A 16,364-nucleotide genomic window follows, 5' to 3' on the forward strand; every position below is an offset into this window, starting at 1 on the left:
TTCGGCAAAGGAGGGTGAATTAGAGTAGCAAAATTTTTGAATGGTTGCGTGCCGAAATAAAATAGCTGCAAAAATAATTGAGCACGCACCAACATCCTCATCTCGAATGTGTAAGGCAGTGTGTTCGTCATTAAACAGCTGCAATTAAGCACTTTGCGTTGGGGGTCTTCACCTGCTGTCTTCGAAGCCTTGCAATCGTCTTCTGATACTTGGGATTTTGCCCTTGAGTATGCATGATGTCCGTTGGCTGTACAGTGTATTTTGAGGAAATGGCGGATATTCCTGCATACGTAGAATGACAGACAGAAGGTAAGCAATACTGGAGGCTTCAAAGCGATTGAATGTAGTAGTCGCTACGTTCCTTCGTATAAGCAATACTGGAGCCTTCAAAAGCTTTATAATAGAGATGCTGCGTTCCTTCATGCAATGCGTATTCTTGGGTTAAGGAAGCCCTGTTATAAATGCTAAGAAACAAGGAACATTCTACGGTAACGACTCCATACACAATTGAAACATGAGAGTACGTATCTTCAGCCCAACGCAGAACAGCTAACAATGCTCGAGCGCACATAGCCTGCTACAGAGGTTGAGAGAGAGTGCATTATGGACATAATGCAAATATTGCACGTCTACCGCTTTAGAAATAGCTACATTTCTTTTACGTAAGTGGAACACCATACTTTTTCAGCAGTCGCTGCGCGAAACCTAAAGCTCTCTGCCCCGAACGGCATGTGTTCGTCGGCCGCATTTCTTAACGAACCTTTTTATTTTATTTTCTAACTTCGTCATTGTATCGAACGCGCCTCGCAGCTCGGACGCTGCCGCGTCGCTGTTATCGCTAGCATCACCGCTCATTGCTACGCATAAAAAATAATAATGCGAAATGAAAGTCAGCGTAGCAAATGGGCAGCAGCTGTTCATGGCTGCAACGCCACCGTCACTCGTTCATGCGGCTAACAGTGACATAACGGAATGCGAAGATAAGTCGTTAACAACGCGCAAAAGAACTAGCTGTGTCCTTACCACGAATCGGCGACGAAGCAGACGCTGGCAGAAGAACCCAACAACGATGCTCAGGTGCAATTTACAGAAAGAGCCCGGCGGCGCGGCCTGACTAGGCTTCGCACGTGTTGGGCCGTGCCCAGTAGTCGTGCCACCTGTCAAGCTGCTAGCCGCAACCGTAGCCACAGCCGCATTTTTCTTGATGTGCTCTGCCACCTAGCGGAATCGGCGAAGCTTCATAGCTCGGCCGCGAAACGGCTCGAGTGTCCACTATTGTCGTTTACTACGTTACTCTATGGAGCTATGCTAGTTGGCGTCCCACAATGAACGCACCCCGCAATGCGAGCGCGCTCCCTTTGCGTCGGCGCCTTCGTTCCAACCTCCGACTGCCAACCACCGACCAGTAAACGGGCCGAAGAATCAAAACGATGTGCACAGCGCAACCCCTGCCAAAGGACGGAGAGAAACGACGGAGACAAGCGCTGACTTCAAACTCAACTTTATAATCGTAATCACACATGTATAACGTTGGCACACGTGATCCCAACCAGCAGTGCCGATGCATCATGCCAAAACTCAAAGAGGTCTCAAATTCTTGAGAATTAACAACGCAAATAAGACGGCGCACCACCTACTGCGCATTCTAGCTGCGAAAGTTCCTTTTCGAAAAAGGCGACAGAAGGTTTACTGACGCAATTGCCTTTAGCAGCAGATGTGGCTTCAATGATCATTCTGGTATTGTTTTCGGCATTTTCAGGCTATGTTCTTCTAATCTCACATTCAGGCATCTGTTATTCTGACCCACGGTACTGCCTAGCTTCATCATGTGGCCCCTTCCGAGATGGCCGTCTAAAGTGGTTTAACTCACCCTAAGGTGGAGGGAACTGTGGAACAGCAGTCAGGGCAGTGTCCACAGAATATGGGAATGCCATACACCATGCGAATGAACAGACGATCAATCAATTTCTGTGCTTTGCTTTGCAAGCGCTCGATTCCTTATCCACAGTGCACCTGTTCTGGCACCTAAATGAGAAAGTTCATGCGGAAAGAAAAAGAGCCAAAACAAAATTGCTTTCTTTTTGCACAAGGCTGCAAAGGAACTTTCTTACCAATGTGTAGCGAGTGATGCGTCGTTTTAATTTACGCTGTTGCTTGTAAAATATTTCAGATAACTTTTAGTTTTGCATCATGCATCGGCAGTTTTGGTTGTGATCACGTGTTCTAGGGTTGTGCATATGTGTTTACGATAATAAAGCTCAATTGAAGGTCTGCGCTTGTCTCCTTCTTTCCTTGCTTCCTTTGTACCCAGTTGCACTGCGAACGCCATGATTTATTTCCAACTATCCCGGTCTCACACCTTGCTTCGGAAATAACCACAGAACGTATTCGCTTTAAAAAAGCGAACTGGCCAAGAGCAAGGGCTGGCAACCTGTGGCACCAGAGTTCGAATTTTCGCACTGCTACAAAAAAAAAACACAAAAACAAAAACGCGCCGTGGTTGCTCAGTGGTTATGGGGTTGGGCTGCTGAGCCCGAGGTCGCGGGATCGCATCCCGGCCTCGGCGGCCACATTTCGATGGGGGCGAAATTCGAAAACACCCGTGTACATAAATTTAGGTGCACGGTTAAGAAACCCAGGTCGTCGAAATTTCCGGAGTCCTGCACTACGGCGTGCCTCACAATCAGAAAGTGGTTTTAATTGTCACGCAATACCCCATAATTTCATTAATTTCGAATTTTCGCGCAGTACTACGAATTTTTTATGCGTATCGTGCTTCAAACACTCTCCAGGAGCTATCATCTATCTGTCTATCTAACCGTTTTAACGCCTGCCTGGGTCACTGGGTAGTCAGTGTTCAAACAGCTAGCGCGTCGGGCTGCTATGATGAGGTTCGAAACCACCATCGGTCGAACTTGGGTCACTGAATATGTGTCAATGTGTACATACGAGCTGCGCTTCAACAACCTCCCTCACGCCGACATGCGCCACTGTAGCCGCGGATCTGGCTAGGTACCACTGTTCCAAAAAGCTATTCGACGCCCACTTGGAGCACCGGGTGTGTGCCATTCGGTCTGTGCTGGTCTCTAATGGAAGTCTTTGATGCCAACTTGGGTCACTGGCTATGTGCCACCGGGAATGTGCCGTTCTACAATGACGAAAAAGAACCCTTCAATTTATCCGATGCTGAGCCGAATACAACCCACGTCATGAGGGTTCCTCAAGGACAACAACCCGACGCATTAGTACGCTGCGCCACATATGCACTCGATATGTGCCGGTTTTCAATCAACGCCTTTCACGTCAATGCTTTATCGAGCTGCGCTATGAATTCAGTGGGTATGTATCGCTATTCAACGAATATCTCCCCAACTTGGGTCACTGAGTATGTGCCACTGAGTGTGTGTGGGTAGTGAGGGAAGAATTCTTAGCGTTCACACGCACCGGCGCGCCACCCTTCAGGTATCGGAGGCCCCGCGTGGACTTCTCGGCTATGCCACTAGATGGCACAGCGTGACCAGAAAAGAAAAGCGCGAGGGAGAAGCCCAGTTGTCGCATGACGCTTTTCTAAGGGTTATTAAGAACGGGAGCCCCATCCATTTCGGACGACACCCGTAGACGAGTCCCACCTGCAACACACACCTTATACATAACTCATTTCGAGGGCGGCAAGAGGTTGCGCCGCTATACTGATTCTGTGCTAACGCATTACCGTCGGCAGTCATGGTGAGATGGGTTCTGACGCAATTTTTCCTTCATAAAATTTTGGCATAGCCCTTCGAGATTTTTGCGATAGAAAAGGGCGGTGGACATAAAGACAGTTACCTATACAGCAGCTGTAACATACATACATACATACATACATACATACATACATACATACATACATACATACATACATACATACATACATACATACATACATACATACATACATAGATAAATGCATGCATGCATGCATGCATGCATGCATACATACATACATACATACATACATACATGCATACATACATACATACATACATACATACATACATACATACATACATACATACATACATACATACATACATACATACATACATACATACGTCAAACTCAGTGCTTAATTTATTGATATACGTAAAGACTGCATGTCCATGTGCAATGGCAAGAGTTGCCGATGCGGACGTGCCTTCTCAGAGGGCGCCAAGACACAGGGTTTCAACACTCCGTAGTACACTTTCATCTCTTTGTCTTTCTTGCGCTGCTCAGCATTGGCAAACCGAACCGAAGGAAGCCCACCACTTGTCTTTTGTACAGCTGCAGCAATGATGACTACTCGCTGACACGTTTTATAGCATTATTGGTCGTATAGCCAGTGTTTCTTTCATGCGTTCGGCACAACGGATCCCCGACAAGTGATGTGCAATGAGGACACTCAGAAATGGGTGTTATTTCTCGCTCATATAATAGTACGCCCTTCAGTTGTAGTACATGCGGTGTAAATGTCGTGCACTTAAAAGCCACTGGGGGCATTTTCTCGGAGAAATCTTTAGATTTTGTTTAGAAGCGTGTGCGTGATAGCACTGTTGCTCTCTGAAGCATTGAACGAACTAGATTATTCCTAAAGTCCAGAGCCAGATTCCAAAAGGCAGATGCTATCAGGAAGATGCTATGCCACGAAATCAACCCACACAAAAATGCGTTCAGACTATCTAAAGAGTGTCTATACATTTCTTCTAGACGACTTTGTCTTTGTATAGATTCGTTATTTTGTGGATACGGAATCTACAGACTCTCTGTTGACAAAGGGGAATATGGTTTCAATTTCTTTTTGTATACTGTCATTGTATACTCGGTCTATAGAAAGAAGTCAATAAGTTGTTTGTTTCCTTTTGTCTACTTCCGCTCTATAGATTACTTATAGACTAAAGTCGATGCAGTCTCTATTCTTGTTCATTCTCCGTATATAGAGTGTCTATGGATGAGAGTCGATAAATTGTTGATTATTTTTGTCAATTCCCCATTTATAGATTGTCTATAGACAAAAGTTGATAAAGTGTATATCCATTTTGCCTATATTAGGTCTATTAGGTCTATATAAAAACATTTTTCGGTCGCCTATTTCTTTAGCCAATGGCCGGCTTGTACAATGTCTACAGGGAGAAGCTATAAAGGTCACCATTTCATCTTTGTCATTGAATTAAACGGTCCGTAATTATTATTTTACAAGTTAATTAGATATTTGGGGGCATGCTCGCAGAATTTCATCGAGGATTGCACTCGTTTTCAACGTGTAACCTCGGCGGCACCCCAGTGCGGGATACATCCCCGACGGTGCTTTTCACTTGCGAGCCGCACGTAGGCGGAATATTTACTTCTCTGCAATTGGAAATATTCTCCACGGTTTCCTATATCACCCCTGATGAAGGCTGTAGGGTGGGACTTCACCAAAGGCCGTCCTAACTTGAACAAACAGCCCTCATACTGACTGTAGTAAGGCGTGAGATGAATTACAAAAACAGCTGAAACTGTAGAAGTTTCATTGCTTCAGGTTTACTAGTGGTCTATAGATTTATTATAGATAAAACTCGTTAATCTCGGCCTAACCCGTGTACGCTGTAATCAAGCGGAGGTACCGGCGGATAATACGGAAGTACGTTAAATATAAGCCACCGATGTTGTATACTTCTGAGTTAGCTTCAAAGCTTCTTATAGACTTTAGTAAACATATTGTATACCTGCTCATTTCCTGACCACATTATATAATCTCCGTAGTCGCTCTCGGCAATACCAAGAGAGTCTTCACAGTTGTCATAGCATGAATTTGGCGAGAGTAGAATAAAGGAAGCAAAACGTCAGTCTAATCGCGATAATAGATGTTATCAATGCCGAATTAAGTGAGAAGCGGATTCCAAACAGGCACCAAGCTAACAACAAAGAGACTCGTAATGTTTGTAGCTGACAACGCAGAATTTGTGAGTGTGCGATGAACCGATGTGGCGCATGGGGCGTGGTACCCATTGGGGACCTGGAATCCACGGGGGACATGTGGTACCCACAGCGGACCTGGTACTCTTCGCAGATGTCATTCAAGACCCAGCGGCCCAGAGTAGAACGCGCCCCCTCCCTACTTTCCCCCGGAGCCTCACGCGCAACGGAAGACGGTGCGCTTCCTTCACACTTTCCTCCCTTTTATGCGCGCGATTGAGCCGCGATTGCCGGCTCACCCTCGCATGCTTTCGCTCACACATGTAGCATACGGCGTGGACAACGATGTTATCGCCCTTGTATTTTATGCGGAACATCACGGCGACGGCGACAGCTACGGCAGAAATGCGCTTAGAGTGTCCATATAATTGATATCGCAATAAAAACTCGTAGTGCCCTTCCGATCTGTGAAGAAGGATGACCAGCAAAGCTATGTATGTATGGCCCTTAATGGCGAACTGCACCTCCGCCACAGGTTGAAGTTGACGTTGAAGTTGAAGTTTATTGATATGCAGAACATAGGTACAAAAATAGGTTGGCCCGGCATTTCACTATCTTCGGGATCGGCCCAGGTATGGGGAGTACTTGACGCCTGCGTCACCTCCGCCGTGCATCGGCCCGGCATCGCACAATCTTCGGGATTTTTTTCTACACGCGGACATGATAGTGGGGAAAGTAGCCCTTACCAGCTTTGCTGTAAACTGAAAAATGGAAAGGAAAAGCAACCGTTTCTCGCTCATGGCACGCAAAGAGATAGAGAGAAAGAGGAAAAAGAGAAATGGTGCTAGTTCTCGGTGCGCACATGCCCTCATCGCTCTGAGCGCCTGAGCATGCGCTATGGCAGCAACGGCGGTGCGCCATCTGTCCGCCTTAATTGGAATTCTAAAAAACTGCTCCAGGCACGTCAACGCAGTGTTGCAATTGCGCTACAGAAAAAAAAATTGGCGTCGACTTAGGCAAGTTAGCTATGTGGCTATGTTTGGGCTACAGAAAACCTACGATTTGGCGATGTGTGGGCTATAAGTGCGGCGCTAATCCACGCTACACAGGTGGCTCTCGTCGAGTAGAAACAAATTTCTAAGACTATGTTTTAGCTGGCTGAGCGACAGCGTGGCCGTGATGATCCGGGAAGTAGAGGTTGTTTCACAGTACACTGTACAGGATGGTCCTTTATGAAAGATAACACGCGAGTGCGTGGCCTGTGCTCTGCGGAGGCTGCTTAGAGCACCAGCAACAGGCATCCAGGGGAAGCACGTCCGCATGCAGCGCCATTTATTGGCTGCCAAAATAAGCAGACACGGCTGATAGGCAAGCGGCTGCTGTACTGCCTCCGACGCCAGCTGGATGCGCAACAGGCGGGGCCTGCAACGCAGCGTCTGCTGCTGCAAGCGGCGCTCGGTACACTAGCACACTGGAAGTGAAGAAGCACCAACATAGGGCCGCTGATTAATGGGAGCTCTCAGGCTATCTTAATGCGCAAGCATTCTTTGGCGAGTACCGCAGCAAGATCTGTCCGCCACGAGAAAAGTATAATGCCTTGTATTATCGGCACAAAAATTGCGCAATGTGCGAAGTTACGACATTTGATCATTATAATGGTGTAAATGTAGATGATTCGTAGCACCATAAGCGATGAGGAACAAATGAAAAAAATTGATTAGAGAAAATAACCGTTGAGATACATAGGCTCCACAGAAAATGCATGAGGAAGCCTATAGTAGCGGTGGGCCAACTTTAAATTTGGATGTACGCCAACATAAATTTGGGAGTGGGCCAACTTAAATTTCGGGATGCGCGAAGTTGAAATTTGAGCATGGGCCAACTTCAATTTGGTAGTGAGTCAAGTTGAAATTCGGAGGTTGGCCAACTTAAATTTGGGGGTAGGTTTATGCGCACTGTTAATAACGGCCCGCTGACGTGCAAGTTTTGCCAACCAGTTGCGAGCGCGGGCGGCAGCTTTTCCTGGAGCGTCGCCGCCAACCTCTAGCCACGGCGTGACTAAGTCTACTGTGTGTCGATAACAATAGGCGCGTCCTCAACTCTCTGCCGCTAGAGCCGAGTTCGACGAAGTAGACTTTGTGCCTGCACTCGCCACCGCCGCCCGGGTCTGCCGCGAGCGGGAACGTCGACGGAGACCCCTTCCCACACACCGTTCTTGCAGTAAGCCCCGAGTTCTACGAAGTCCGTGTGATGTCGGTTCCGGACCATGAACCTGTGTGTATGTGTGTGTGCGTGCGTGTGCGTGTGTAAGTCGTTCCGCGGAGAGGCGGCTTGTTTACGATGACTGGACGAACGTTTCCGTCACCTTGGAATCGAGGGGGGGGGACCGAGTGTTTATAAACCGCTGCTGTGCGGATGCTCGAGGTAATCTCTCAAGCAGTGATGTTAGACTGCCGTACTTTCTCTCGCAGTCACGCTAGACTGATGAACTGCATGTAAATACTGTAAAAAGAACCATATTCCTCGTTCTCGATGAGAAGCAGTCCTTCCCTTCATCAACGTCCTCAGCGTGGATAAGTTGGACGACGACATGGGGGCCAGCTACCTTCTAATTCATGCCGGACAACGGGTTACGAGCGATGGGATTGAGCCCCCAATCCTAACAACTGGCTGACAGCGGTGAGATGGACTTTGCGGCGTGGTGCTGTGTCTGCGGTGAGTGCTTGGTTCTTGCTTTGACTCTCTAGGCTTCATTTCGTGGTTGTTCTGTTTAGAACTGTAGGGAAGCTAGATTGTTGAGTGTTAGATAGGTTGTGTTTTCCTAGGTAGATTTAGAGAGCAGGTTGAAGGCAGTAAAGCAGCAATCATGGAGTTAAGGACACTAGTGAGAGACGGATTGTTGATTGTTGGTGAGGAACTGGGCCTAGATGTACGCAAGGAAATGCTAAAATCGGAATTTTTGGAGCTAATTCCCGAACAGGCTAGTGGGGAAGAAATTGAAATGGGATTGGAACTTCTCAAAAAGAGTGAGAAACGGGAAAGAGAAAGAGAAGAGCGGGACAGCGAAAAACGAGAGTGAGAGGAACGCGATAAAGATCGCGAGTTAAGAAAAATGCAACTTGAACTTGAAAGCAAACGTTTGGAGTTGTCTCAAGGAAGTGAAGGGGTTCTGGGACGATCAAGTCAGGCAGAATCATACCGCATGGACAGGCTGTTGAAGCCATTTCAGGTCGGGACCGACATACGCTTGTTCCTAAGCAATTTTGAAAAGACTTGCGAGAAGATGAGCTTCAGCCCGGGTACATGGCCACAGCGATTGCTGTCTATGTTGCCGTGTGAGGCGGCGGAAGTAATCGTCAGGCTGGGTGCACAGGATGCATATGATTATGCAAAAGTTAAGGCTAGTCTCCTGAAGAAATACCGCTTTCCAGCCGAAGGTTTAGGAGCACAGGCAAGAAAGATATCGAGGGGTATCCGGAGTTTGCATATAGCTTAAAGGCCAACCTAGTCGAGTGGCTGAAAAGCGCGGAAGCGTACGACAGCAGAGACATGATCATTGAATGCATGTGTCTAGAGCACTTTTACAAAAGCCTCCCCTAAGCAGTGAAACTGTGGCTGCAAGACAGAGGGAATGTAAACACTGTGGAAAGGGCGGCTGAATTAGCCGAAGAGTACGCAACGCGCAGAAAGTTGAACGCTGAGGACGGAAACTGGGACGGTCGAAATGGACCGCGGAAACCATTTGCGTTCAAAAAGGGTTCGCAGACTAGACGATCAGAGCCTGTAGACGTGGAGGAAAAGCCCGCAGAAAAGAGCGAGGAGAAACTTAACGGGGAAACCACACAAAAGAAACAGAAAAGAAAATTCGAATCTATTAGGCCGATCCGCTGTTATAAATGCCACAAACTGGGACATATAGCTGTAAACTGCGGGAAGCCTAGCGTAGTTTTCTCCTATGTGGAGAAAAACGACGAGAATGCGGAACTTTTAAGCCCCTATCTTCACGACCTTCAAGTTAATGGCAAACCATGCCGAGTGCTAAGAGACAGTGCCGCCACGATGGACATTGTCCATCCGTCTTACGTGATGGTAGATAACTTCACTGGAGAAGTAGCATGGATCAAACAGGTTGTAGAAGAATACAGCGTGTGTCTGCCCATGGCCAAAGTCAAAATCAGTGGCCCATTCTGGGAGCTAGTGACCGAGGCTGCACTTTCCAAATTTTTGTCACTGCAGTACCCATACATTTTTTTGAATCGTTCAAGTCGGTTACTGCGTGAAAAAGGGCTTAAACTGGGAGAGGGAATTGTACAGGCATTGACCCGAGGCCAAGCTCGTAAAATCACGTCACTTTCGGCTGAAGATGCACAAGCTGCTCCAGCGGAAGCAGAAAAGGGGATAACTTCAATAGCCCAATCCGAGCTAGGCCCGAGGCACAAAAAAATACAGTTGAGGAGAGCCTGCCAGCTGACCAGCTCAATGAGAGCGTAGCACTAGAGTGTCGAATTTCAAGCCTGCAGGAAGAGCAAGCTGACGCATTCGCAAGCGAGACAGGGTTGTTATTATCACCCGCCTCAAAAACTTTGATAAGCTCTTACGTGTGGACAGAGAGACAATGGCAGCGGAGCAAAAGAAGGATGACAGCTTAGCTAAATTCTACCACACAGCTAAAGAAGGCATTGCTAGGCACAACGTGACGATACAAGAGAGAGGAGGATTGTTTTATCGGCACTACAAAGATCGAAAGGGTAGTCTTCTAGATCAATTAGTCGTACCTACTAAGTACAGGGAAGACCTTTTGAGTATCTGTCATGGAAATGGGTGGTTCGGCCACCTATGCATAAACAAATCACAGGAAAGATTGTTTATGGAATACTACTGGCCTGGCTGTTTCAAAGACGTAGAAAACTTTGTAAGATCATGCGACGCCTGCCAGCGCTCGGGCAAACCGGGAGAGACATGGAAAGCTCCACTAAAGGTAGTGCCCTTAATAACATAACTTTTCAGACGACTTGTGATAGACACGGTAGGGCCTCTACCAAAAACAAAATCGGGTTACAGGTACTTGTTTACCATGCTGTGTCCGGCTACAAAGCTTCCAGAAGCAATCCCTCTGAAAGAGCTCAGCTCCACCGAAGTAGTAGAGACGCTTTCGTCAGTGTTTGCACGAGTTGGGTTTCCAGCCGAAATTCAGGCCGATCAAGGGTCAGTATTCACCAGCGCACTGACTTCCACATCCTTGCAAAGTGCGGGTTAAAGTTAATACGCAGTTCCGTCTATCACCCTCAGTCAAACAGCGTAGAGAGGTGGCATTCAGTGCTTAAGCGAGTTTGGCGCGCGCTCTGTTACGAGCACAAGGAGGACTGGGAGAACTGTCTGCCGGCAACTTTGTTTGCTTTGCGAACGGTTCCACATGAAGCGACAGGTTTCTCACCAGCAGAACTAGTGTATGGGAGGACACTCCGTTCTCCACTAAGAATGTTAAGAGAGATCTGGGAAGAAAGAGGAGAGAGTCCAACAGTGGTTGCATACGTGCTAAATTTGCTGGAACGGCTAAGCGCAACTCAAGAACTAGTCGAAAAGAACATGGCAGTAGCTCAGAAGAACGCCAGATTCTATTACGACAAAAATGCGAGGCTTCGTACGTTTAACCCCGGAGACCAGATAATGATCCTCAAACCTTCAAGAAAGAACAAGCCTGAAGTTCACTGGGACGCGCCCGTTAAAGTGTTGCACAAACTTTCATATACTAACTATGCTCTGAAAATGCCCGGTCGCAGGAAGGAGGTGAGGATATATCACTGCAATTTGATGAAGCCGTATATACCATATACCATCAAAGAGCAGGATGGCACTAGTACCAAGTTTAAGGAATATAGGGCGACCTCCAGCTCTGAAATCGGCCTAGAAGAAGTAGTAAAACTTTCGGTAAGCTCGCACGCTCTAAGACCCGAGCAGCTAAATGAGCTAAAGAGGTGTTAGGGGAATATCTCGACAGATTCAGCGATCGGCCGGGTAGAACCGAACTAATAACGCATGAAATAGAGCTAACATCAACCGCACCCGTAAGATCAAAGTCTTACAGGGTTTTTCCAAGACAGAGATTATGGAGGCAGAGATGCAGTGCATGGTAGAGTTGGGAGTTATTGACCCCGCTGAGAGTGACTACACGTCACCGCTAATAATGGTAGAAACCCCTAACCAGGATCCTCGTCCGTATGCTGACTACGGGAATTTAAATGTCATCACTAGGGATCAGCTGTACCCGATACCCAACATTGAGGAACGAATTGCAAGAGTTAGCGCTGCTAAATACATTTCAACTATAGATCTCGTGCGGGGGTACTGGCAAGTTCCCCTTTCAGAAAGTGCCAGCCGCTATGCCGCATTCATCTCACCTGTAGGCACTTTTCGCCCTCTTGCACTCAGCTTGGGCTGAAGAACGCGCCGTTCAGCTTCTCTAAGTTAATGGATATTGTCCTAAAAGACTTGCAGGAGTTCGCCTTGCCATATTTTTATGATGTAGCAATTTTTTCGGACAGCTGGCAACGACACGTATCGCACCTCAAGCAGGTGTTCTCACGGTTGATGGAAGCCGGCTTAACGATGAAAGCGGAAAAGTGTAGATTTGGGTGTTCACAGGTTACTTATCTGGGCCATGTTGTCGGCCAGGCCACGAGACGGCCGGCCGAGCTGAAGATAGCTACGATTGGAGAATTTTCTCAGCCGCGCACGAAAACAGATCGTTCATTTTTGGGACTTGTGGGGTACTATCATCGGTACATTCCGAATTACTCGCAAATGGCAAGTCCATTAACGGACACCCTCCGAAAGGGAGCACCAAGTAGCGTACACTAGCATAAGGACAAAGAGAACGCTTTCCAAAGTTTGAAAACGCTATTGGTTTCTCGTCCTGTGCTTCGCGTGCCAGGCTACACATAGGAATTCATAGTTCAGTGCAACGCAAGCGACAGAGGTATAGGCGTGGTACTCAGTCAGGTCAGCGACGATAACGAGGAGCATCCTATCCTCTATGCCAGCCGTAAACTAAATATAAGAGAGGAAGCCTACAGCGCTTCAGAGAAGGAATGCGCTTGTTTGGTTTGGGCCGCCCAGAAGTTGTCGTTTTACTTGTATGGAGCGAAGTTCATCTGCGAGACCGACCACTGTCCTCTGATGTGGCTCAATCAAATGTCGCACAAGAATGGCCGCTTGCTCCAATGGAGCCTCACTCTCAAAGAGTACAACTTCTCCGTTAGATATAAAAAGGGAAAGTTGCATAGCAATGCGGATGGTTTGAGCAGGCTAATTTGAATTCTGCGTTTAAGGGTCCCGCCTATATTTTAGGGTGATTATTGTTAATTTTGTTAAGCCAAGAAGATCCCCTCTCATTTAGCAGGATTCCCTCCTTGATTGCTGAATTTTTCAGCATGAAATTGTTTCAAAAATTGGCCTAGCGAAATGCAGCATTTTTTGTTTCTGCACTTATGTTTTCTTTGAAGCCTAGCGGGTCTAAAGTGAGAGCCAACGTACGTCCTCTCGGCTCAGAGCCGTGTTGTGGGGTTCGTTTTGCAGTTGCCTGTCCTTGTTGGATATTTTGGGGCGGTGACATCATTACACAGGTGGTTGCTGCGAGCCATGGCATCACCCCCTGGCCACCAGCCATTCTCTTCCTGCCCAGCGGTTGTCAGCGCTGGACAGTCGAGATTTTCCGGCCCATGGAGGCACTGTTAAGAACGGCCCGCTGACGTGCAAGTTTTGCCACCCAGTTGTGACCACAGGCGGCAACTTTTCCTGGAGCGTCGCCGCAAACCTCTAGCCACGGCGTGACTAAGTCGACTGTGTCGAGAACAATACGCGCGTCCTCAACTCTCCGTCGCTGGAGCCGAGTTCGACGAAGCAGGCTTTGTGCCTGCACTCGCCACCGCCGTCCTGGTCTGCCGGGAGGGGGGAAGCGCCGCGGGATCGTAGGCGGAGACCCCTTCCCACGCACCGTTCTTGCAGTAAGCCCCGAGTTATATGAAGTCCGTGTGACGTCGGTTCCGGACCATGAACCTGTGTGTGTGTGTGTGCGTGTGGGTGTGTAAGTCGTCCCGCGGAAAGGCGGCTTGTTTACGATGTCTGGACGAACGTTTCCGTCACCTTGTAATCGAGGGGGGGACCGAGTATTTATAAACCGCTGTTGTGCGGATGCTCGAGATACTCTCTCAAGCAGTCATGTTAGACGGACGTACTTTCTCTCGCAGTCATGCTAGACTGATGAACTGCATGCAAATACTGTAAATAAACCCATACTCCTCGTTCTCGATGAGAAGCAGTCCTTCCCTTCATCAACGTCCTCAGCGTGGATAAGTTGGACGACGGCATGGGCCAGCTACCTTCTAATTCATGCCCGACTCCAATCTTGACAACGGGTTACGAACGGTGGGATTGAGCCCCCAATCCTAACAGCACTTTGAGAACTCCAGCAGAGTTTCTGCGTATTTTTTTGCAGTACGGAGCCCTGGTTACCCACTCCCCCCATAGCATGAATAAACCTCACCAGATTTGGAGCGGTTTAGGAGAGAAGTGCACTAAAGTGGGAACTTTAGGTAAATAAAACGTAATTATTTTGTTATTAATTATTCAGGCTTAGTTATTTCTATAATGACGACATTTGCTTAATTAATTAATTAACCTTAGGTAAAGTTATAACGAAGGCGGGTATATCTGTAATTAATGATTAAGATTTCTGAATGAGGTCTAACTAATCTCAAGGTATCCATAATTCTTGATTAGGCTTCGTTGATTTAACCTTAGTAACTTTACATTAGTCTAATAATTTAACTTAACGTGATTTTAGTTAGCCAGACTAATTCTAATTGTCCTCGACGAATCGTTGTTACGCTTAAATTTTTTATCCTAACTAATCTTACTAATGTTTATTAACCGTACGTACACGTATACTTCTCAGTATTTGCTACATAGAGTGAACATCATAAATATCATTAGTCGCACGTAGTCATGGGGCATTCTCATATACACTTCCTTAGGCCTGACAGGATGCACATGCAGTGCATCGTGTCACGCGTTACAGAAAGAAAAACTTACGGACGGACAAAGTTCTGAGGGAAGAAGCCCTAGAATGCTTACGTATTAATATAAGCACACCAGGGGTACCTAATAACTACCGGTTGTATGTTGGCGCTTCCACGTTTCCAGTGCGCTTGCGTATCCAACGCGGTGTGCTAGCAGCAGGTGTTGCTCTGCAGGCCCACATTCTTGCGTAACAGTCATGCGAAGAGGGGGAGGGGTCCAGCTTATCGGCTATGCCTGATTGTTCTGACCGCCAACAGATGACGTTACAAGCAGACGTGCTTGTCCTTGCTGCCACTTGCTGGCGCTCTAAGCAGTCTCCGCATCCGCAGAGCACGGGCCACGCGCTCGCGTGTTCCCTTTCATAAAACACCACCGTGTACTAACATGGCTATGTAAAGAAAGGGAGAGCATTAAAACCGGGTAGGGCGATCGTGGCGCCGGCATGAAAGAGGGGAAGTACGGGTAGATTACACGCTCCAGTGCATTTATGGCCATGGCTTGTGGGTGAAACCTGCTCCACGTTTTTCGCGGTAAGCCTTGTTTACTGCAATATGCCTTTTCCTGCGAGATGAATTTTTGTTAGCGCTTACATTTGAGATTCATTTCAATAGATTGTACTTATAAAGATCGGATCCTCCTCGGAGAGGAGAATCGAACCATGAGAAAGGGGGCCAAGTATGAGAGAAACTCTAAAAATTAATGGGAGCAAGACCCCAAGGTCTAAGGGGGGTCCTGGTGGTTGGCCGTAACGTCACAGATGTAGGTACTCATTGCGTTATTATCGAAACATGTTTGCCGCGATGACATCAGTGCATCACGTTCTATGAACGTTCTATGAGCAAAACTATGATTAACGAAACGAGCGTTTTATTGGGCGAACTTGTGCCCTCAAAAAGAGGCTACACTCAAAGAAGGATGGCAGCGGCGAACACGATCGGCGGTCGTCGAAAATCTGATGAGCGGGTCAAGCGCGTAGGCTTTTATACATCTGTCGTCGAACGTTCCAGAGCAATCGCTGGGACCCGCGTGCCTTCCCCAAAGTTCCACATTATTCGCGTCGCGCACACATGCAATCAGATAACACAAGTTGCGGTGAAAGTCAGTGGACGGAACCATCGATAATATTCCAGAAACTTCCTTTACATGCAGGCGCGTCCTGCGCTGTGTGATAACATTTGTTAGGCGGCGAGAAGTGGTCGCCCGATAATGATAAAGAAATACATGTGTCAATATGAACGGTACTTTTTATTTACACAGTTGATAAAGCTTTATTGCGAAAATGATTGGTACCCAGCCAGGTACATCTATGAAAATATTCATTGTAAGTTCTAGATGTATACAAACAGGTTAGACATGGATCTTAAAAAAGCTAA

This window comes from Dermacentor variabilis, chromosome 1, assembly GCF_050947875.1.
Source record: "Dermacentor variabilis isolate Ectoservices chromosome 1, ASM5094787v1, whole genome shotgun sequence".
In the NCBI taxonomy this organism is placed as follows: Eukaryota; Metazoa; Arthropoda; class Arachnida; order Ixodida; family Ixodidae; genus Dermacentor; species Dermacentor variabilis.